Source organism: Lissotriton helveticus, chromosome 11 (genome assembly GCF_964261635.1).
Source record: "Lissotriton helveticus chromosome 11, aLisHel1.1, whole genome shotgun sequence".
Taxonomy (NCBI): Eukaryota; Metazoa; Chordata; class Amphibia; order Caudata; family Salamandridae; genus Lissotriton; species Lissotriton helveticus.
In genome coordinates this window covers 929,101,285-929,124,017 of record NC_136072.1, presented here as the reverse complement: position 1 = coordinate 929,124,017, position 22,733 = coordinate 929,101,285, and the positions used below count along the sequence as shown (strand labels likewise).

At 43.0% G+C, this 22,733-nt stretch overlaps 1 protein-coding gene across 1 annotated transcript in view; it reads right to left on the bottom strand.

The window, feature by feature from the left end:
* LOC144792295 (coiled-coil domain-containing protein 157-like) overlaps nucleotides 1-22,733 on the bottom strand; it is a 218,081-nt gene that overhangs the window by 194,977 nt on the left and 371 nt on the right. The window lies entirely within an intron of this gene.

Here is a 22,733-nt window from a genome sequence, read left to right as displayed (position 1 = left end):
ATAACTTTGTACATATATTGTAAATACGTGCATTCAGGCACAGTAACGATAGGACTCACCGGAACTCCATTGAGCCTCGTTATTGTAAGTCCTCACATGGCATTATCACTTCTACATGTGGGGAGCGCTAACTAAAGAAGAGAGAGTTACAGAGTGAGTTAACTCTGTGAAGCAGCTGCAAAGATTGTCCTGTTATTGGGCAGTGTTCATACTTGTTTTCTTTATCCCATTCTAAACAGGAGGCAGGAGGGGTAGTGAACGCCAAAGAGGGGAACTGTGATAACACCCATGTAATGTTTTACAAGCATTGTTCAGGGTAGGTGTGTAACCACTATAGAGCACAACGCAAGTTTGTTCATACACTCTGAACCGGAGAGAATTGAATCTTGTTTATATTTGTTTTCACAGTTGGGCACAGTTCTGCACACCCTACCCTACCCCTGTCTCCATTGGATTAAGGCATTGTGTATTTTCCTTTACAGGTAAAGAGTGGGGGAGAGCAGTAGAAGGGTTGTGGGTTGAGAAAAGTAGAACACTGTTGTAGGTCAGGGAGGTAGGGTGTTCTAATAGCGTGTTCTTTGTCGTTACAGATCTCCCTCCCTGCTGTTCCCTTCCTTTCCCGCGCCCCGCTGTATCACCTTAGTTGTTCGTGTTTTATCTCGGAGCGCTGGGGTTGTTCAGTGGGGCCGGGAATAGGACTCTCATCACAGCCCCGAGGAAGAGAAGAGCCGAGCTTGATAGAATTATCGGCCCATGGATTTTGTCTCCTCTTGGCTGTGTTGGGAGTCAACCATGACTACCTTAGAGGACGTCATGGCTGCTTTGGCCTTAGTGCAGGTAGAGCTGGCAGCATCCAATAGAGAGGTGGCGGCGGCAAGGGCTGAAAACGCCCAGCTGCGAGCCAGGTTTGACAGATTGCCCTCTACTACCACCACAACAGGGGCTTCTAGTAGCACTTCCCCTACCACGTCTGTGGTGGTAGAGATGCCCGCACAGATCCCTCTTGCACCACCAGAACGATATTACGGGGACATAAAAAAGATTCAAGTGTTTATGACACAGGTACAGATGCACTTTATGTGCAAACCCAAGATGTTTTCTACACACCAAGCGAGGGTAGCTTTCCTTATCTCGTATCTAGGGGGGGAAGCTGCTCAGTGGGCGGTGCCCATAGTAAAAAGGGATGACCCTCTTCTGTACCACTGGGACAATTTTAAAGAGGAGTTTGAAAAAACCTTCGACAGGAGGGCAGAGACCCTCACGGCAGACAGAGAGTTGTTGAAGCTAAGACAGGGAGATGCAGATCTGGTCACATATCTCAACAACTTCCGGAGACTCGTGGCCGAAACTGATTGGCCAGAAGCAAAAAGAACAGCCTTGTTCTATCAAGGACTGAACGAAGACATGAAGGACGTTTTAGCCCAAATAGATCCCCAGCCTCGCACATGTTCTGCTTTAATTGACCTTACCTTACGCTTAGACCATCGCATGAAGGAAAGAAAAGGAGAGTCTAAGAAAAAGGATAAAGCAGTGATGCCGTATGAGCAAGCAAGTAGCAGTGACAAGCCGGCTCCTGCTTCTGATGCAATGGAAATAGGAGCAGTGAGAGCCTCCCTCACCACCAGTGAAAGAGAATACAGACGCAAACAAGGACTTTGTCTCTATTGTGGGAAAAAAGGCCATTTCCTACGCGAGTGCCCGGTTAAGCCAAAACTCAATCGAATTCGAGGAGGACAGAGTCTTGCAGGAGCAGCCGCAAAGGAGTCGGAAAACTACACGGCTTGAAGGTGAACGAAGGGAAACCCTCAAGCGTCCACATCATCCCTTCACTTACCCCGGGTACGATGGACGAGCAGAACCACCTTTTTATTAAAATGTCCTTGCGCATAAACAACAACCCCCAAGAAGTGCAAGTGATGATTGATTCTGGGGCTACAGGCTGTTTTATGGACTGTTCTATGGCCCGTCGTTTGGGAGTGAAACTGGTCTCTAAGGACAGACCCGAAACGGTCTACGCTGTGGATGGCAACGAACTGCAAGCAGGCCCAATCACCTACCAAACGAGGGAATATGAAGCCGTTTGTTCTCCGTCCCATCATGAACGTCTGGTCTTCAACATCATTGAAGCCCCACAATATGGAATCATCCTAGGTCTCCCATGGCTGCAAAAACATGACCCTGACATAAGGTGGAAAACCAAATCGATCCAGTTCCTTTCAAGTTATTGCCAAGACCACTGTTTCTCAAGGAGAAGGAATCCGGCTAATGCTGCAGAGCCTACGTACGCTATAGCCACCGCAGCAGAAAAAGATGTCACGCTGCCTTCATGTTACGATGAGTATAGGGCGGTATTCAGTGATAAAGAGGCGGAGGTGCTGCCACCACACCGAACTTATGACTGCCGCATTGACCTCATCCCCGGTTCTGAAATCCCAAACGGGAGGATTTATGCCCTGACGCTTCCTGAAACAGACACGTTACGTGAATACTTGGACAAATACTTGGCCTTAGGCTACATCCGACCATCCAGATCCCCTGCAGCATCTCCTCTATTCTTCATTCCCAAGGCAAACGGTGAAAAAAGGTGCTGCATAGACTACAGGGCGTTAAATGCCATTACCGTGAAGAACCAGTATCCGTTGCCTTTGATCCCGGTGTTGCTGGAACAGGTACGGGAGGCACGAATCTACACAAAGCTGGATTTACGCGGAGCCTATCACCTCGTTCGCATCAGACGGGGTGATGAGTGGAAAACAGCATTCAAAACGCGGTACGGACTTTATGAGTACTTGGTGATGCCCTTTGGGCTCTGTAATGCCCCGGCAGCTTTTCAGTTTTTTTTGAATGAGGTTCTTCGTGAATACCTAGACCGCCATGTGGTCGTCTATATAGATGACATCCTCATTTATTCAAATTCAACCGAAGAACACATCACGCACGTCAAAACAGTGTTGCGAGCGCTACAAGAGCATCACCTCTTTTGCAAGATCACCAAATGTGAATTCCACGTCACCACGGTGGAGTTTCTAGGTGTTATGCTTACTCCTTCAGGACAGGTGATGGCAGAGAGGAAGGTCCAAGCGATTGTGGAGTGGCCCCGCCCCTCCAATGTCAAAGACATTCAGAGTCTGTTGGGGTTCGCCAACTTCTACAGGCGATTCATATCGGGCTTCTCTGGAATGGTGTCACCACTCACAAAGCTAACGAGAAAGAACATCCCATTCAAGTGGGATGAAGAAGCCCAACAAGCCTTTGACGCTCTCAAAACAGCCTTCTCCACCGCTCCTTTATTGACGCATGCCGATCCGGACATCCCGTTCATTGTTGAGGCGGATGCCTCTGAAATAGCACTGGGGGCAGTGCTATCCCAAAAAGACAAAACAACCAGCACCCTGCATCCGATTGCATACATGTCAAGGAAGCTCAGCTCTGCGGAAATCAATTATACCATCGCGGAGAAGGAGCTGCTTGCCATTCGAGACGCCTTTATGGAATGGCGTCACTGGTTAATGGGGGCTCGTCACCAGATCACGGTTTATACGGACCATCGAAACCTTCAGTTTCTACGGGCCGCCAGACATCTTTCTCCCAGACAATTAAGATGGATGATGTTTTTTGAGGAGTTTCGTTTTGTGGTTACGTTCAGGCCTGGTACCAACAACAGGAAGGCGGATGCTCTAACACGGAGAGAGAATCTCCTGATGCCATCAGAAAAACCCGTGCGGTCCATCATTGAACCTGCAAACGTCATAGGAGTAACCCATACTGATGACTTTTTGTCTCGTGTTAGGAGGGGAGTGCAAACTTGTGTGTGGCGCACTTGGCTCAGGCATCACCCGGAATGGAAACCAAGACACGGCGTGCCGATGAGAGGAAAACAGGTTCTGGTACCCACGATCGTTCTACGAAAAACAGTGTTCTCTTGGTGTCATGAGGTACCGTGTGCCGGTCACATGGGGTTCGTCAAGACGTTGGAAAAGACCCAGAGGCAATTTTGGTGGCCTTCCATAAGGTTGGATTTGCGCAGATGGGTGGCGGAATGTGCCACTTGTAGTCAAATGAAATCAGACAGACAGAAGCCTCAAGGATTGTTACAACCTCTGCCCACTCCAGAGAATCCGTGGGAGAGGTTCTCAGTCGACTTCATTGTGGGGCTTCCGAAAGACCAGGGCAAGACGGCCATTATAGTGGTAGTGGATTATTTGACAAAAATGGGCCACTTCATTGCTTGTGCCCAAGTACCCACAGCTGGACAATTGGCACATCTACTTTTGGTGAACATCGTTCGGCTGCATGGCCTTCCCCGAGACATCGTGTCTGATCGCGGGGCACAGTTCACTGCGAGATTTTGGAAGACTTGGTGTTCAGCTTTACACATAACCTCGTCTGTGTCCACCAGTTTCCATCCGCAAACGGACGGACAGACGGAGAGACTGAACCAATCCTTAAAGCAGTACCTCAGATGTTATGTGCAAGAAAGCAGCGACTCCTGGGTTGATTGGTTGTGGGTGGCGGAAATCGCCTATAACAACACTCAACATGCATCCACTCAACACACACCCTTCTTTTGTTCATATGGGCACCATCCCAGGTTCACCCCCATGTTGTTGCCTTCGAACACAGGGAAGCTGCCTGAGGTGAGGGATCGGATGTTGCGGGTGCGCGAAATCCTTTCGAACGCACGCAAGAACCTTGTTAAGGCCAAAGCCAGTTACAAACGCCATGCAGACAAGCACCGTAGACCAAATCCGGTGTATCGGAAGGGAGATCTAGTCTGGTTGTCCACCAAGCACATTAGATTTAAGAAACACAGTGTGTTTAACCCACGATTCATTGGACCCTATCGGGTGGTGGAACATGTGAATCCAGTGGCTGTGCGCCTGCGATTGCCTGCACAGCTGCGCATTCATCCCGTGTTCCACGTTTCCCTCCTAAAACCCTCCAGGTGTCCGGTTCGTAGGTCCCCTTTGCCTCTCGGGGTGCATAAGGATCAGGAGTATGAGGTGAGGTGCATCCGGGATTCTAGAAGGGTAAGGGGTCGATTGCAGTACCTTCTCTCCTGGAAGGGGTTTGGTCCAGAGGAGGATTCTTGGGAACCGGCGACGGCTGTTCGGGCCCCCCGGTTGGTGGCCCGGTTTCACAGCTCGTTTCCTGGAAAGCCGGGGGGGGGGTTGGCCCCTTTGTGAGGGGGGGTGTACTGTCATGTTCCGGGGTGCAGGACGATGTTCCGAGGCGCAGTACGATACCAGCCCGCCACAAACTACACTTCCCGGCATGCAGTGCGTACACCACGCATGAACGTGAGCGGCGCGCGCATACCGGGAAATAAAGGGCAGAGTCGGACGGCGGTTAGACGCCGATAATTCCGTCTATGCGGTGGCGTTTTCCTGGATTCCGAGGCTGAGCGGTATGAGCGGCTGTGGTTCCTTAGAGCAACAGAACCGTGAGTAATCAGGTGCTGTGCGGTGTGGGGCGTTGGTAGTCTCGATCCCAACGACACACCCACAGCCTGTTTTGTTCCTGGAGTTTCACTCGGAGGAGTGACACTCGGAAGTCCACGGACTTCAAAGACATTGTTTTCGTCTAGGGGATTGATGTGTGGTCGTTTTGGAAATAAGGCCATCAGCTTGTTTGAGCCATACTGAGACCCCCTAATAACTTTGTACATATATTGTAAATACGTGCATTCAGGCACAGTAACGATAGGACTCACCGGAACTCCATTGAGCCTCGTTATTGTAAGTCCTCACATGGCATTATCACTTCTACATGTGGGGAGCGCTAACTAAAGAAGAGAGAGTTACAGAGTGAGTTAACTCTGTGAAGCAGCTGCAAAGATTGTCCTGTTATTGGGCAGTGTTCATACTTGTTTTCTTTATCCCATTCTAAACAGGAGGCAGGAGGGGTAGTGAACGCCAAAGAGGGGAACTGTGATAACACCCATGTAATGTTTTACAAGCATTGTTCAGGGTAGGTGTGTAACCACTATAGAGCACAACGCAAGTTTGTTCATACACTCTGAACCGGAGAGAATTGAATCTTGCTTATATTTGTTTTCACAGTTGGGCACAGTTCTGCACACCCTACCCTACCCCTGTCTCCATTGGATTAAGGCATTGTGTATTTTCCTTTACAGGTAAAGAGTGGGGGAGAGCAGTAGAAGGGTTGTGGGTTGAGAAAAGTAGAACACTGTTGTAGGTCAGGGAGGTAGGGTGTTCTAATAGCGTGTTCTTTGTCGTTACAGATCTCCCTCCCTGCTGTTCCCTTCCTTTTCCCGCGCCCCGCTGTATCACCTTAGTTGTTAGTGTTTTATCTCGGAGCGCTGGTGTTGTTCAGTGGGGCCGGGAATAGGACTCTCATCACAGCCCCGAGGAAGAGAAGAGCCGAGCTTGATAGATGATGCCCAGACATGGTTCCCGTGCTCACTGGATCACTGGATTCAAGCTAGCTTGGCTGATGAAGGGTGATACCAGGACACCAGTCCCAAAATGCTTGTTTCTGGTCCAGGGGGCACCTGACCTGGCAGTTTGGGCTGGACTGTTCCCGTGGGAGGGGGGGTGAGGGTTTTCAGGGTTGAGACTAATTTGGATATGGCTAAGTCCAGACTGCAAAAAATCTGCTTCCGCCATCTGACTCAGTTTTTAGGGTCAGACGGCGGGAGCAGATTTATTCGTACTACCTGTGAAAGGAGTTCCAAGTACAGCAGTCGCAGTCCCTGTTTTTGTATTCCTCCCGGCGAACGCATCAAACACTGGCTTCACGCATTTTGTCAAAACAGCTCATGCTAAGTCAAAGGGAGGTTATTGACTAACCGTATCCGGGCATGTGGGAGTCAAGACCCACCAACCCCGTGAAGTTCAAGGCTTCGACACCCGGACCTGGCGGCGTGAGGTAGGTACTGACGGCCGGAGACACGGACAGCAAATTTCAAGATACTGGAAGTCTGTATCCGATGTTAATCCCGCCAGGTACTGTTGTTGCCTAGAATCTCTAACCTTTAGGTAGATGACGCCCAACACAGGTACACACACTGAGCAACACTTTCTTTAACTGTATATATAAAAATACGCAACACTAGATCCTAACATAGATCTTACAGACGTAGACTGTAACTTATGAAGAATATTACTTGATTTTCTGGGTCCTGAAGAATCGCCAGTCACTAGACAGCGGCGAGAAACATTTCGACCAGCCAGAACACATACTGAACCTAGACTCGAGATAGGGAACATAATATCCCAACGAGTTCGGGTTAGTTATTCATTTTTAATTAGAGCAGGGGACCCCAAGAATAAACTTGATCCTGGTACTCCTAGACCTATTTTAAACCCACATACCTAGTCTACGCTATTCTGGCCCTACACCCGCACTTCATCATACGGCAGTTGGATAAAAGATCGCCGCTAAAGTGCCCCTCTTTGAGGTTTTGCCCGTTGGGTATTGCACCGCCGACCCAACGAGGAGCGGCCCAGATGATGAAGCATGACACCTGCAAGGGTGTGTGAGGGCATTACATCCAACACTATGGATGCCCAACTGTAGGTCTGTTGAGACCCTACAACATCCTTTTCACACCGGCACGACCTGTACATTCCCTTGTTTCTGAGGAACAGCACAACTACTGTTGTATCACATATATTTCAAGGGCAATTGCTGTAGCTGGACCTTCCACTCCCGAATGAGTGGTAACTGCCCTACCCTAATTCTCCCTTCCTTTTGTAAACAACATAAAGTACCCTACCTCAGATATAAATGCCATCACTCCAGCACAACCCGGACTGCTCATGTATGCTAATGCACAGCCAAAGATAACAGACTAAGCAGGCATGCAATTGTGCCACATTCATACGAAGGGAACAGACCCCATGGCATAACTTAGACTAAGAGAATCCTAGAGATTTGATGCTGCAGAGCCGCTACAATAGTGAGAAACAGTGCAGCAGAGTTCACCTCTGCCATCTATGAGAAAGTAACACTAGTCTGCGTGATTCATGCAGCACCTGACATCATAGGAATGGTCCTGGTTCTCCATTCCTGGTCAACTAATCTTGCACGTGGATCCCCATGAGCAGCAAGTGCAGTCACCCCTCGTGGCAAGAAAGGCTCTATCCTACTGTCATTTTACAGTAGCTTTCCTAAGCACCTGCTAGTTCTAAGGGCAATACAGTCCTCAACAAAACGATAACGGGCAAATTTGATGTAGTGTTTCCTTATCAATTAGATAATAACTTCTGTGAGCATACAAGCCTATCTTCAACAATTATATTCAAAATCTCCTTGCTTCTTGGGGAGAATCCGTGAGCACTTTGAAAAGATGAAACTATTTTTTTTATTTTGTTCCTGAGTTCTCCGCCACATAGGTACCAAAATGAAACTACCCCAATTTTGTTGCAGAGACGCAAAGTCTTCGCAGTTTTATCAGGTGGTTAAAAAATACACACCTCTATAACATCTAAAAGATCCTTGGAAGTGTAGAAACACTTTTTCAAAGAGAGTGTAAGATATTATGGCTCTTCATTACAACTTTGAAGACGTTTTCTGATTCCATCTATTATTTCTTCACTACTGTCAAAATACTACTTCTAATTTAACACTGTTCTGTTGTTTTTTAAGGGTATTCTGGAACCAAATGAGCAGGGGAAAGCAGTTTGACATCATGCAGCTAGACCGATGGCCACTTTGGCACTGGAACAACCATCTGCCACCTGAACGTAGCTCGACACTGGATGAGGTATGACGAAAATGTGTGGCACGAAGGAACTCTGGCTCTGCACCTGTTGGAGTAGGGAGAAAGGGGTCTGGCATCTAGGTCTGGTTTGGGAAAGGACAGCTAAGGGCCTAATGGCACAGGCTGTGAAGAAGAGGTTTGATATAATTGAAGGGGGACAAAGTAAGTCTGGTTCCCACTGGAATGGGAAAAAGAGGAGGAAACTGACTGCTACAGATGGGATACTGTAAAGCACTCCGGCACCAAGGTGTGGCACAGAGAAAGCAGTTTGGCATACTGGTGGAGTAGGTGGGGTGTTATAATACAACACAAAGCAGGAGATGGAAAAATTGTTTGCCGGTATGCGGTAAAGGAAGAAGGCAGAGGGACAGAGCATTCAGGCACCCCTTATAGTGTGGTGAGAGCAGTCTGACACTGATTGTGGTTAGAAAGAAATCAGTGGGGCACCAGATGTGGTAGGGAGACAGGAACCTTGCATGGGTTCACGTCAATTAGAAACATAGACCACAAAAACACATACAGAATGCTAAAAGTAAAGAACTATAATAGACCTGCAAGAATTTCTACTAACAAAAATGTTGACAAAGTTCCAAACAGAGAAAAACTCACTTCACACCTATTGTAGAGCTGGGGACATAAGAATGAAAGCTAAATCCAGGCATTGTGGGTAAAACAGAGTCTGGTACACTGGTACATGCTGTGGTAGTGAAAAATCTGTCTGGCAAAAGATGGGGGTGAGATGCAATCAGCCTGGCAGCAAATGGGGCTAGGTAAAGACACAGAGAAAATAAGTGGATTTAGTGGAGAAAAGATAGACTTGCACCTAGCAGTGAGTGCGAAAGGAATGTGTCACTAAGTGGAGAGAAAAATACACAGTTCGGTATATGGGGCAATGGGGTTAAATCAGTCTGACACACAGGGGGGACAGGAGTAAGCAGTCTGGCCCCAGAAGGAAAAGGGATCAATGAGTATAGGATGAAGTTGAGTCAGATAAAACAATATAGAAAGCAATCTAAAACCTGGCGTATTGTGTGGGTGCAGTTCAGCAAACATTTAATGATCGGTAAAGGCAGGTGGCAGTGGGAATGATAGGGAGAAAACAGGCTAGTTAGAGGTGGGGTGATGCGATAAGATTCAACACCTTTCAGGTTTGGGAAACAAGTCAAATGAGACAGGAGCGAGAATGGGGAAAAAAAGCTTTGGCAGCAGGCTGGTGGGGAAAAAGCAGTTTGGCATTTTGATGTATGAGGAGAAATATGCTTGATAACCAAGTAGAGAAGGGAGTACATAGCGTGACTCCATGTTGAGTGAGAGTAGATAAAGTACTCCAGATGTAACATGCAGAAAAGTAGTAGTATGGCACTAGAAGGATAGAAGACAGTGGTCTACCACCATGAGAGGCAGGTGGAGAGCAAGCAGAAGGCAGAAAAAGGGGGGTTATGAAGTGATCTGGCAGCAGGCTAGAAAGAGAGAAATAAACCTAACATCAGGTGGGCGGGTAAGTGATGATGGTCTGTAACCAGGTGAAGTACGCTGGAGAGAAGCAGTGTGACAACCAGATGAAGTGGAGAGAAAGCAATCAGACAAAGTCTGCCTTCTAAGCCTAATCAAGCTATTGGTTTTTACCTCGCTTATTGCCTGTTGGTAGAGGACCCCAAGCTTCTGCATGCTGCTCCAGTACTTCCTGGCTGCCAAACCGATGGACATGCTGGGACCCACTACTCGAGAAGAGGGAACTGCCTCCTCTCTTGTAAGACTCTCCGTGTATCCAGCAAAACTTTGAAGTAGCAGCAGCAACCTATAGGAAGTAGATGAAATGAAAAAACAATCTTTGGTGTATGCTGGTTTATAGGAGTAGGAAGAGGAGCTCACTCTGAGAGGGGAAAAAACGAAAAGTCCTCGTGCTTGCTACTACATAAAATACAGAGGGAGAGAATATCCCCATCACTACCAATTGCTGTCTCACTAAAGTAAAGAGGACAAAAAACTAGCGGTGGATGAATAAGTGATAATAATACTTTGATTTTTTAAAATCATAAAAAGAGTGGAACATACCACCATGATGAAAACATCATAATTCAGATACTGAATACAAATTGCAATAAAACATTTTTAGTTGTTGTAACCCTAACGTGGTATGGAACCATGGTACAACAGATTATTATAACAGCAATGTAAACATGTCCGTGCTTTCCATTGTAAGTAAAGTGCTAATGCCAACGAAAAATGAGGAAGGAGAAAAGTGAAAAAAATTCTACGGATAACCTTCTTTCCAGTTTCATAAGCCGAGGTACTACAGATTATTATAACAGCAATTTAAACATGTCCGTGCTTTCCCTTGTAAGTAAAGTGCTAATGCCAACTAAAAATGGGGACGGAGAAAAGTGCAAACCTGCTACTAATTATCTTCTTTCCAGTTTCTTAAGTCACTATGGCTTTCTATCCCGGAACATTTACTGGTGTGAGCGTATTTATGCCTAAAACTTGTCGTAAAAAAGAGCTTTGAAAGAAAGAGAGTACAAAAAAAATCTAAAAAAGACTTAGGCCGGCTACTTTATGGTCTTCTTCCAAGATTCCTGTTTTGGTGTTTCTTTCTTTCCAAGTTCTTGTACTGTCTCTTTTTTTCCTGATTCTTGTGCTGCTAGTGACAAGAATTTGACAGTCTTGCAAGACAGTTGGACTGAGGAACCACGGAGGCATTTTATGGCGGCCGCTCTGCAAGTCCAGATTTGAGTTTCTCATAAGATTGGCCTTAAGAGCGAAGTCCTTAAATTATGTAATGCCGGGCAGATGCATAATAGATGAAATAGTGACTCTGGCTAAGTCTGTAGCCATTTTGGAGTAAGATCTTTATTTGAAAAAGAACCCAATCTCCGTAAGGTTAATTTTCGCTTGTAATGGTCTCTGAAGCATTCTTGCAGGTAGGGTTGTGGTTTTATTTGCTTGTAAGTTGGCATCACCGACCATGTGTGACTTTTGGCGGCAAGTAAGGCTTTATTGGTTTGTAACTATATTTTTTTTGTAGATTTATTTGTGATGTTTTTAAAATCAGGGTATGACATAGGTGTTTGCCAAACTTACTCCAGATTTAGCATTAGAAGCGCTTGTTTTAAAATATGGCATATAGAGTTTTTGTGCCTTGATTGTAATTTCAACCTCCTCCCAGCAATGGTGAGCTAGTGTGTTGTCTTTGGCTGCCCTCATTCGCAAGTAATATTTGGCCAGGACTCTTTGTCTGGCCTGTATCTGGTTCGTTAGTCCATATTCCAGACGAATCTGCGCCTGAGAGATATGCCGCAGGATTAAAAATTGTTTTTTAAATAATCTGGACTGGGCTAGATTTAGCATTTGGGAGTCCTTGGTATTCAGCATTTCCGAGCCGTATGTTATCGCTGGCAGAAATATTGCAGCCACTACCTTTAGGAGATGGTTTGTTGAGCCGCCACTTAGGTTTTTCTGTAAAGTTTTGAAAGCAAATAATAATTGTTTGATTTTTGTTTGAGCGTGTTCTAGGTATTGCTTGAAACTTAAATGGCAATCTAAGAGAACCCCCAGGTATTTGTATACTTACACCTGCGATAAGATGCTTGAATTTATCCTCCAGATTAATTTGGGGCATTTTTTATGAGTGCTGGAAAAAAATAAGACGTTAGATTTTTTTAGATTGATTATCAGTTGTTCTTTCGAAATGTATATTGCTAGTTGTGAGATCAGGCGCTGCAGACCAAGTGGAGTTTGGGAGAGTAACACAATATCGTCCGCATATTGCAAACTTGCTATTGATGTCTTTCCCAATTTGGGAGGGTCTCCCTGGATGAGACTGAGGTTGCTTTCTAAATCAGCAGTATAGATGTTGAAAAGACAGGGCGCCAGAACGTATCCTTGATTTAGCCCATTTGTAGTTGGAAATTTCTTAGTTAGACTCCGGCCATCCCCTTTTTTAAATCTAAACCCAAGTTAGTGAGTATAGGTTGATAATTGCTTCTAATAATTTAGGGGGGGATTCCCCATGCTTTCATTTTGACCCATATGGATCCAGTGCTACATGTGGAAGGTATGAAATCTTATCAGGATATCACAATTAATTATAATGAAAGGACCCTGACAGAGATAGAGAACAGAGTACTAAATAAAGACCTTGGTTGTGTGCCCACTCCCAAGGAAAACATCTTCAAATTGAAATTGGAAACAGCTGAATTTTACATAAGGTTAGACTAAAGGTTTTCTTTAATGAAACTTCTCCTGAAGAACAGGACTACGACCAAAATCCTCTTTTAATCCTCTTACTTTCGAAATGCCATCGGAGTAATTGCCATTCGAGAAGGCGGTGAACCACAAGATTGATTCCCTTCTGCAATACTACAAAGGATGAGATAAAAGCATTCGCTGATTTGGCAGCGGATGATTCTATAGTTATTAAGTATGCTTACAAAGGTGGTACTAATGTGATCTTATCAAAGAGTATGTAAAACAATAAATGTCTGAAACTTCTTAATGATGCCCGCAACTGCAAACATCTATCAAAAGACCCCACCCCTGAAATACAGGACGAGATAGCTTTTTTTGGTAGCAAATGGGCTCGACAACGGTTGGATCACTAAACATGAATCGGAGTTCCTCATTCAGAAGGAACCAAGAACTCACTGCTTTTATATACTTCTTAATGTACATAAGAACACATTTTTCCACCTCAGAAGCCAATTCTGTCTGGGATAGGTTCCATTCTCAAACCTCTCTCACTATTTTTTGATGTTTTTTTCATACCACTGGTCAAAGAAATGCCCACTTTCCTTGAAGACACCAAGGATGTTCTCAATATATTGAAAGATATGTCTTTCGATATAGAGAAATAAATACTAATCAGTCTAGATGTACAATACCTGTACACGAGCATTCCACAGGAGACCACTCTTGATTAATAAAGTCTAGAGGGAAACAGCTTGGGGGCCTATTACAACACGATAATTTTTACTAGACCATGTGCACTTGGCACTGACATGCACATTCTTTGAATATGAAGGAGAGTTCTTCCTTCAAATGCTTGAACTACTATGGGGAGCACTTTCACCCAAGTCTATCTTGCCTATATGTCCATGCTTTTGAATCAGAAATGTTCTCCATCACTCTAACCCATCCAGGAATAGCGTAAGTCTGTGGAAACGTTACATTGATGATGTCCTGTTGATCCGAGAAGGGAGTAAGGAAGAAGTTCTAACTTTCTCACATTGGCTGAATGCGCTTGACCCTTTACTAAGATTTTCTATCACAATTGGTGAGACTGAGCTAGCTTTCCTTGATCTCCTGATCAGTGCAGGAGAAGAGAAACTCAAAATAGAATTATTCTATAAACTGCTATGAATAACCTTCTCCAATTTGAGAACTTCCATCCTCGTTCCTTGAGAGGAACTTACCCGTACAACAGTTCCTACGACTAAGTCAGAATTGTTTAGAAACTAATGACTGTAAGTCTCATGCTAAAAAAACTCTGTAACAAATTGTCTAAGAAAAATATCCACCACATTTGATTGAGAAGGCAAATAAGAGGTCTTTTAAAAACAACAGAGACCAATTCTTAACTAGTTATGAAAGAGGTGCCCAGGATAAACTCATCTGTGTTACTATCTTTAGTTCCCTATCAAACAGACTACAAAAAATCATTAGCAAGAACTGGGGGATCTTACAATCACGAGGCCTCAACTTCAGTAAACACATGTACTCATTTAAAAGAGCTAGAAATATAAAAGCCATCTTGGTACACACCCATCTTAGACAACCAGAGAAAAAGATCAGTTATTCCACCTTCTGGAACCAACCATTCCCAGTAAGTGATTCTATTTGTGGAAATTGCAGGGTATGCCCTTTCACGAAGAGAGTAACGGAGATCAACATGGGCTTCAAAACTCTGTGAAAACTTAAATTCGATGAATGTGATTTCTGTCATTATATGCCCCTGCAACCTTGTGCATATGAGCATGACAACAAGAAGTGTGTGAATAAGAATAACAGAACACTGCAGCACCATTAGGTGCAAATGTGATGCAACTAGATTGACTACACATTATATTGAAAAAGGACACACTGAGAGAGACATGGAGTGGTATGTCATTGAAAAATTAAAACCCTCACGAAAAGACATGAAAAAACTGCTTCTGGCTTTTGAACAGAAATGGCTATACAGTCCCCTTTGTTCACGGACTGAATGGTGCAGTTCCCTGAGGCCTTTTAAACTCCCAATTACATCGTAAAAAAATTTTTTCTCCCTTCCAATACCGCCTTTTTCCGAGAAGGACCAATTACCAGAAATACAACAGGTGGGAGCGCTAGCCCCACATATGGATCTTCCTAGATGGGAAATTTCTAAGCCTGAGAACGTGGGTATTGTACTTTCTTTTGGCAAAGAATCTCTTCCGAGTACTGACTGGTCCATAAAAAAAAGTTAACCTTATTTTCATGGTGCACACATGTAATCAGCATTGAGGTTTGGTATATCCCAAATATGTGTTAAGTGAGTTTGGATTTTCGTGGCTACTTCTTGTTTGGGTTTTTTTTCGCTGAGCAAAATTTTTTTAAAAATATTTTTTACTTGCCCAATAAAATCAACATACATTTATATTAGGGTCATTGAAACAGAAAAACAAAGTATAATGTGAGGGTTCAATACATACTTTTCGTCATCCTATACTTTTAACATATTTCACAAAAATATAAACCATGTCAGAGACCAAACATCCATGTAATTATAATATTTTTAAAAAAAGGAGAACAGAGGAAGAAATCAAATATAAATCAGGGCATGTTAACATGTGGGCTAGGAAAGATAGGACTTATTGCGGGTACTCTACTAACGCCCCCTATATCTTAATACCTTACCTGCGTTTCTGAGGTTCCTTGAGAGCGCAAAGGCTATTTTCTAGGTTACATATGGAATAAAGTCTGCCCCTCCACATTTCAAAAGATGGTGGCTCTTTCTACCTCCATAGTGACGCTATACATAATCTAGCCACCGCTACAGCTATGAATATAAAATACCTAAATTCGTACATTCCCAGTGTGGCTAATGATTCTTCCGGTACTCCCAACATCATCCCAGTAGATGTAATCCCAATCCGCACCCGTCGGCTCTGTCAAAAAAATCTCCATCTTATTTATAAATTGTCTCAAGTCTGGGCATTCAAAAAACATATGCAAGCTATCAGCTTAGTCTGTCCCACGGCGCGTGCATTTACCTTCTTTTTGGGATCCCCACCGTGCAATTTTGGCAGGAGTATAATACAAATTAAAAATAGTTTTATAATGTTGCGTCTTAAGACTAGAGGAAACCAAAAGCTTTTCTGAGAGTGCGATTGACTGCTGTAGAACATTCCCTGCCTAATTTAATCAATTATTCCATTTGAGATTCCGTATTTCGAGATCATCCCCTTACAGTTCCATAAGATTCTGGTATAAGATACCAATCCTCCCAGGCTACCTGATTGTCTCCAGCAAGACACTTTTTAAGCCAAATTCAATACATCTCCTCTCTTTTGTCAATAGTCACGAATTTGTAGATATTTGAAAAAATCAGTTTTGGGGAGTTCATATTCAGATACTAACGAGGAATAAGTTTTGATACCACTGAAGTCAATTAAATCCCCCAAAGTCATAAGTCCTTTCCACCTCCATCTAGCCATAACATTATCGGAAAAGATAAGGGGAGGTAGTGCTAAAGATGAGGTGGGTGTATAAAAATTAAGTTTACCAAGCTTCAAATATTTTTTTACCTGTATCCATATTTTGTAGACGGCTTGAAGCACCAGCTACTCCTTTTTACTGTGTAAATAAAAGCTAATCAATGAACTTCTTTACTTGGGATTACATACGGTGGGTGGAACCACTTCCTTTTTTTTCCCCTTTTAATTGTGCTTCTCGGTTTTGGTCCCACGAGATTAAAAAGGTGTAGAAAAACAATTACATAGTGACTTCTGTGATAAAGTGTATCAACAGGCTTGCCCAAGTTTAGTGGTACTCTCACTGTTTTCCTACATGTTCTGTTTCCAACAAGAATCAAATTAAAAAAGCACGTCTGTACGGAGCCTTTAAACAATGTTATGGGAGGGACTATAAGCCCATGATTCCTATAGCATCACCCTCCCTGGACAAAGATGCAATGTGTGTCCTGACTTCATCCACCGGGACTAGCATGCCGGTCTCCTCTACAGCTGTATCAGCACTGGTTGAGTAGCATGGACGTGTGTCAGGCACAATAGACCTCTTGACGAAGTAAGTGGGGTCCAAGGATGGGGATGCATAAACGCAGTGTGACCATATGCATCTTGAAGGGAGTACCATAAGTTTTATTATTTTCTGATTAAGGATTCCACTTTCACTAATGAAGCTGTGACCAAAAGAGTTGACAGCATTTTCCCACTGTCATCAATGATTATTATCCTTATAAGAAGCAGTGAGCACTTTTCAATCATCTAGGGAAGCCCACTAGATTACACAGTAATGATGTTTCTGCCCACTAGATTACACAGTAATGTTGTTTATGCTACACCTTTAGATAACTGACATTTTCTAATAATTTGGACCTAGTGGTCTATTTGTATTAGATTATGTTCCTTTTTTGTCTGAGTTGATCAGAGTAAGATCAGAGAGTGCACAGTTCTAGGCCTTTAAGTCTTGTAACATTGGGCATCACTTGGAACGGCATCCATACCCAAATTTAGGTAAAACTGGCTAGGAGTGGATAGTAATCAGGCCTTGAAAAATCTACTCGCCCACTCCCTATGGCGAGTCAATTTTATCAGGTCGAGCTATTCATAGGACCTACTCGTCTGTTCTGGCGAATGAACTTAAGCTGGAATGGAACAGGTGTTCTGTTAATTCAGAAACTGAATGAACAATAAAGACACCTTTAAATCTTGTTTTTATCTTGACACATTTGCTGTCTGTGCAAGGACAGAGGTCAAATGTCTGTTTGTATTTTTACTAATTGCTGCTTATCTTATCCTGGACATTGTGTTTACTTTTCTTTCTCTTATTACAGCTAGAGAATTTTGTCAAATGTGCAGTCTGACAATCATTGTGAAACAAAAGGCTGTAAGATGTCAAGTTTTTTTTCTAATACACAACATTTAAACAGCTTGTAAATGAATAGTACAAATATTTCAAAAGATATCCAGAATTATGAAAGCACATTTTACTTTCTGATTCGGAAATGAAAAATATTTGCAGAAACTCGAGTTCAAAACATTTTTCTACACAATATAGTTGTATCAGTAAAACCACATCAGTGGGAAATTTTGTGGCCATTTCAATAGAAAATCTGCTGGCTGCAAGTAGGTGTCCTACTACTTCATGGTTCAGGTATGTATGTAAGGTGAGTGATAGCTTTTAAACATGATGTGAAAAATATTCCTGCCCCGCCCTGATGAAAATGTTGTTAATGAAGTAATAGGCAAGTAAGCTGCCATGAGTATCCTATATGTGGCTAGATTTGTGTTATATATGTAGCAAAGGTTTAGTCTAATAAATCAAACAAAAGTGTTTTTTACAGCAGACATGCTGAACTTGTGTATTTGAAGATGCTCTCATATGTGATAAGGAAGAAAATGGTGGCTCAGTGAATGAAACTATTTGCCTAGGATCACATAATTTGAAACCAGTTTATGGGTCTATAGCATTTTAATTAGGTCAAGTAGATTATTTAAGTCACTAGTCCAGCATATCTAGTAACATTTTAAGATTTTTTGAAGCCTGGCAATGGTATCTTCCAATATGTTTTAACCTGTGTCATAAACAAAAGAAAACTTATTTTAATTAGTGTGTGACTACAGAGGACATTGTCTCCTCTCAGACCAGGACGATAGCATCCCCTAAATTAGGATAGGACATTGATCTCCACTTGCATGTGTATATTTCACTTAACATGTGTGCTTTTGTATGGTGTGCAGTGTAGTGTCTCTAGTTTTCCACTATCAGATGTTAGGTCTTTGCACGTGAGAATTATTAGCAGTGCCAATCTTTTTTTATAAATATTTCTATTATTTGTCTCCAATTCTTTTAGGAGCAACTAAAAATAGACAGGATAGGACTCACCTTGTGTGTATTGGTTATACACTGTATCTTTGAACGGTGAATAGGCCTGTCCATTAGGGATCCTTGGCCATGATGATTGCCTGTGACCTGAACAGCCAATTAACAAGGGCAGAAACATGCCGGCGTAACGTGGATGGATTAAACCATTGAGCCCAGTATTGATTTGATATGTCCCAGAGGCTCCAATAATATAGGTTATAACCTGGGAACCTCTAGGTAATTTAGTTGTCTGGATCCCTCACTGTGCATGTGGAACTTTATCTAAGAACTCCCGCCCCTTTTTTCTCGAGGTTAAGTCCGCCCTGGTGGTACTATCCTACCAGGGTGGACAGAGGTTGCCTATGATGAAGCATGCCACATGATGTGGGTGAGGCTTTCTCTTCGAAAAAGATTAGTCTCTTGCTAGGGATTTCCAAGCCCAAGTAGGGAATTGCCTGAGGTAAAAAAAAAACATGTTGGTTGAACTCCTGCAGCTATCACACCTTGTGTGAGTTTTTCCTGTCTGACAGTACTGTCAGCCATTGACTGCGCACACACAGATCACAGGTCCATTCACTCAGGCTTCCCTATGAAGAAATATATGTTACGGATGAAACCCTATCAACATGTGCAATCCTAAAAAGGATGCTCTGATTGGTTTAATACCTTCACATCCACAGAGTAATGACTGCTTCCACCAGTCAGCATCCACTGTGACTGAGGCTGCAAAACTAGTACCAATATGCGCAAAAACCGTCTGCCTCTATTTTACCGCTTATTCTTAGATCAAATTGCATTATACTCTTGTGCATTGTGTGAGATTTCAGGTCTCTGGGGCCTAAATCTCATGAAAAAAGTGCCCGAAGAGATGTTGTCCATATGTTATTATTCAAATGGCTGGATTGGCAGGAAAGCCCACTCTAAACTATCCCAATTGAATTGAGTATTTTTTGAGCTAGCTCATTTGATTTTCCTATTTCCAAGTCTGCCCTTCTTAGGCTGAGCATAAGATGGCTTTTCAATCAAAGTAGCTCCTCGTTCCAAACCCCCTCCATCTTTTCTCCAGGTAAGTAATATCCCATAGTCTGTTTAATTAACTATTGTATTTATTTTAGAGGAAACGCTCTTCTATTCAATAAACTTCAAGTAAGATAATTAAGCATCTTATGCTACTGTTCATTGTTGCACTATTGGGTGATATTGTATTTGTTTTATATAATTTAGTCTTTACATATAAATAAAACCACTGAAGGGCTGCAGTTTTCCTAATTGTTCAGTGAATCCAACACCACAGAAACCCACTTTCGTTTTTGTGAAATTAGTAAGGTAGAACTATCTCACATAATTTAAGTTAAATATAATTTGCAGAAAAGTAATAGAACAGTTATGCAGAAAATGCATTTGAGTGCTGAGCTGTCAATGGCTGCAAGGAATATGCAGGACCTGAATCCTGTATTCGCAAATCATACAAAGAATTCTGCATTCAGAAATGATACAAAGTGCAGCTCATATTTATTAGTTTGCATTTTTGTAAAGATCTAGCATTTCACTTCAGCAGCACACATATCTGCTGTGTGCCAGGCCCAGGTGAATTATACTCTCATACACAAGGGCACCAGTAATGCAGCTCATCAAACTGGAGATCCACCATGGCATTGGGCCGTGGCCTTTGAGAGTGTTGCTGGCTCCTACGTGTAGTTGGTGGTCCTTAGAACTTGGATGGAGGATGGAGTAATCTCATTGCTGTTGATTTGATAGTCAATTTAGAATTACTTATATGGTGATTATGGCCAAATGTAGTGGGGACCAAATTTCTGTTGATATGGTGGTCAGTTTCCTCTGCAGGCTTTATAAAGAGTGCATATTGTTTTAAGATGTAATATGTTCTCTATGAAGAGCCAATGAAACTCTTCAAACAATGTTGTGATGTATTCCTGATTCTTCAAGTTAAAACACAATCTATCCACCTGATTCTTCAGTCTTTTGTTTTTTTAACTTAGCCACCTTAGCGAGCCAATTTTGCAGTAGTGCAGCCAGGAGAGAACCAGAGCCCTTTTGCTTCTTGGGAGCAGATGGGCTGTTCTCAATGTAACAAATTGGAAGTTGTTTGTCACAATGTCTGTGATTTGTTGTGAAAAGAAGAGGTGTAGCTCAGAGAAGATTCCTGTATTTTCCATTTTCTGCGTGGGTTAGGGGTTAGAGTCATGTTTTTTAGGCATTGTTGTAATTCAGCATCCTGAACCCCAGATCTTGGTTTTGGATCCAATGGGCAAAACAGACTGATTTAAAGCTGGTTAATAGTAGAAGAAATGTCTGCTTTTTAATAGAGAGCTTAAGAAAGCAGCATGTGCCCATAAAGCATCTTCTCCAATCGGACGCCAAATGATATAGAACTCTCGGAATACATTGTGCTTATGTAGGGGGTACGGCCTTTCCCAGTGTACACGGGAATTTTGTAGAATACAGTTATGACTACATTAACAGCATTTGATGATCACCTCCCATTTACGAAGGAAGGAAGGAAGGAAGTGAAGACATGACTTTAGCACCACAGCTGTATATGATTTATTATGTGGGAAACGTGGGAAAGTTAGCACTAAGAAGATATTTATGGCATTAGAGCACTCTATGTACAAATAACTATGCATCCGAGACAGGCTAATCAAATCGCGTTTAAATCAGAGATGTGTCTTCCCATTTGTAACCACACAGCAGATGTGTGATTGCTTCAGGCAGAGGCTGCACCTAAGTAATATAAAATACCAATGACGGTGTTATTTTAATCTGTTGCTTTTCTTCTAATATAAATAACCAGATCAGCCGCAGTGGAATCCTTGAGAATCCAGCAAGTTCCTGCAACATCTCAAGAAAAAAATGATTGGTCCATTGTGGCTTATACGGTTGACAAATTGAGTAGTGTTAAAACATCGTATTCTTCACTTTCCGGGTCATCAAGAAATGCTCATTGATGTCAGAAAGGGTAATTTCTATGCTCTTGATGAGTCTGCAACCTGGCTGGCAGATGTTGAGTATGTTGTTAGCTTTCAGTTTGTAGTTGGTGAGAGGCCTAATCTTTCAAGACCTTACAGCGAAGGAAGGTTAGATATTAGACCAGAGTAGTCGTGCTTTTATTATCTGTAGTCAATTAGTTCAACAACAGGATTATTATAGTATACTTGGCTCCCTTGTGACTATTCCTTGTAGGTGGGGTGCCTTCAGTATTTCCATAACTGGCGAAATGATGGTGCTGACAGAGTTAAACTGCCAGGACTCCGGATGCTTGGAATAGTTAGGAAGGAGCAGGTTTTTAGAATCAGATCCAGGACAAATAGAGTTTACAGAGGGGGATGCAAGAGGTAAATAGAAACAATATTTATGGGTTATTCCAAACAGTGGTCCAGGCTCTCTCTATTTTGTACAGACAAATGTAATGGACATTCTCGTAGGATTACGTGGAGGTCAGTGAAATATTTTTATGTTTATTCAGATTCTGTAACCTTGCTGAGGGTTCTGAAGGTCTAGTTGGCTGCTCATTCTTCGTGGTAGGGAGTTTTTTTTGGCCCATGTATACATGAGCTTCTAACCCCTAATGTGGAGCATGCAGCAGAATTTGCTGGCAACATCAACTAGTTTCTTCCATCTGGTTGTTTCCACGTACCTTCATATGTACCAGGTCCAAGTCAAACCACCTATTGGCTGCCATTTCAACAGCTTTTGGTTATTTTCCAAACCCAAGGCCACTGTGCCAAGGGTGCACGCAATTTGCCTTCCAAAATAGAAGAGGCAATATGAGCTCCTTTTGCATATTTGATTTCTTACTATTAGATGTTTAAGCCTCAATTAAAGTTAGAAAATAACAGAAGAGCAGAAATTATTTAATCATCAAAATCCAAGCTGACAGTTGCATTTATGTAGCACAATACCTTTCTGCAGCTAATGAAAAAAT